The sequence below is a fragment of the Micromesistius poutassou genome (genome assembly GCF_964030765.1).
Source record: "Micromesistius poutassou genome assembly, contig: SCAFFOLD_6318, whole genome shotgun sequence".
NCBI lineage: Eukaryota > Metazoa > Chordata > Actinopteri > Gadiformes > Gadidae > Micromesistius > Micromesistius poutassou.
In genome coordinates this window covers 1-2426 of record NW_028178893.1, presented here as the reverse complement: position 1 = coordinate 2426, position 2426 = coordinate 1, and the positions used below count along the sequence as shown (strand labels likewise).

Below are 2426 nucleotides of genomic sequence, written 5' to 3'. Positions count from 1 at the left end.
TATTCTCTGTATATTATACGGAGGTGCCGTATATGTGAATGACATATCCTGACGTTGGACCTCCTGAAAAAAGACTACCCCCGAGGTAGTATGTTCTCCGGAGGAAATGCTAATGACCTTATATGTGAATGAGCAGTAGGATGTCGGCATTTCACACCAGCTGAGTGGGCGTGTTGATGACGCTTCGGTCTACGTTTGCATGTGATTAAGTGTCACCGCACCCTAATCGATAATAAGACTACTGCCTTTTGTTCGCTGAATGGTTTAAAAAATATTTTTATTATTGTGTTACACCTTTCCTGCTGTCGGCTCCCAGACCGTAGTCGAGGAGCACAGAAGCGACGTTCCGCTCCGTCGATTCTCTCGGGAATCACTTTGACCAGCAGTGGGTCTTCTTATAGGTTTGAATATGGTCGGAATGAAGCGGCCACTGATTATTGACAGGCTGGGTACTTTATTCTTAGTTTCACTAACTTTACAGTAGGGCCTACACGCACAACCGGACTCGTTCATTACCTCACTAAACTGAAACACGCTACCGCTCGCTCTCCTCGCTCGTCCACTCACTCACACACACACACACACACACACACACACACACACACACACACACACACACACACACACACACACACACACACACACACACACACACACACACACGCGCTACTCTCGTAACAATTATTGACAACAGTTAGCTGAACATTATAGGGTCCCGTCCTTCCACTCCCTGTTTTCTCAGTTAAACACAGAAATCAATTTGTCCCAGTGTTTGTTAGATGTGAAATGAAGCCAAAAAAGCCGCTCTCTTCCTCCGGTAACGCAGTCGTTCGCGACGCCTTTCTTGTTCGTCGTTTCTTCTATTTGTCTGTAACTCATGCTCCAATCTTTCATCGATCGATGCGGATGTTGAGGATGCAACGGAATATATGCATCGCTGCAGCAACATTTAACATGCTCACGATTAGTTCTGCCCGTTCTGCTTCCACGCTGTCAGCGGTCAAACAACAACAAACCAACGTGACAGCTGCCGCGATGGCATGTCCCGCCTCTTGAGAATTTAGACCCTACGTCATACCCCGCCCCTTGCAAGCCCGCCCCCCTAAAACATCCGGAGATTCTACTGATGCCTGAGAGACACCGATGTCCGCATTTCGGGCGTCAAGTGTCAATAAGTGTGAATGACCCTCACGGTCGAACCTCCTGCTCCACAAATGAGGAGAAAATACGGAGGTCATATGTGAAAGCAGCTAATATAACATAATTAAAAGGTTATAAGATGAAGCAGTTAGAACCAAAACAAAATGGCCATCATGGCGAGGTCGTGTTGCCATGGTTTCCAAGCATCAGTGAAAGATTGCAGGTTTATAAGCCGGTGAGTTCATCAAATCTATCACAAATACAGAGATCTAACTGATTTACAATTCTTACGGATTGATGTTTTTGTATCAAAATAAAGGTAAGTATGAATGTTATTGTAATTAAGCAAATGTAGCATCTTTAGTTAGCTGAAGTCCCAAAACTGATTGTGAGGATTATAAATGAACAGCGATCCACTCCATCCTGGTTTAGGAAGCTGAACGTGAGAAGCCTCTTCATGATTTAACTTGGAACCTAAACAGCAAGGAAGCACAAGTCAGCATTAAACATTAAACACATTATCACTGTGATGATGTACTGTTAATATATTACTCTGATGAAGTAATGTTAGAATATGACTAAATGTAAATTGTGATAAAGTAGGCTGCTAATAAATATAACTGTAAACATATGACTGTGAATAAGTATTGTAAAGTGGTAAAGTACTGACTGTGGTCAGAGGTTGTTCCTCAGGAGCCGGATTCTGCCCCTCAGTGTTCTCAGAGCTGGTGGCAGAACCTGGGAAGTAGCAGAGTGGGAGGAGGTGAAGTCATGAGCTAGATGTATCTAGATCTATAGAGCTGTATAGTCCAGTGAGCTAGATGTATCTAGATCTATAGAGCTGTATAGTCCAGTGAGCTAGATGTATCTAGATCTATAGAGCTGTATAGTCCAGTGAGCTAGATGTATCTAGATCTATAGAGCTGTATAGTCCAGTGAGCTAGATGTATCTAGATCTATAGAGCTGTATAGTCCAGTGAGCTAGATGTATCTAGATCTATAGAGCTGTATAGTCCAGTGAGCTAGATGTATCTAGATCTATAGAGCTGTATAGTCCCAGTGAGCTAGATGTATCTAGATCTATAGAGCTGTATAGTCCAGCGAGCTAGATGTATCTAGATCTATAGAGCTGTATAGTCCAGTGATATAGACCAGTCACTAGTAGCATTAATCATAAGAGCAGAACTGCAGTAAAAACTAATTTTACAATTTTTTTCCAGCAACTGGTTTGTGTCGCTTGACTGAAACCTAAGGATCAGGAGAAATGATTAGTGTTGTAACAGTGG

General features: G+C 42.9%; 1 long non-coding RNA gene across 1 annotated transcript; it reads right to left on the bottom strand.

Moving 5' to 3' along the window:
• Window positions 1-434: 434 nt before the first annotated feature.
• On the bottom strand, window positions 435-1943 carry LOC311373284. Its single transcript, XR_014642234.1, has 2 exons — window positions 1811-1943; window positions 435-1614 (listed from the first exon to the last, which is right to left on the bottom strand). It is a non-coding gene; the product is annotated as an uncharacterized lncRNA (long non-coding RNA).
• Window positions 1944-2426: the final 483 nt, after the last annotated feature.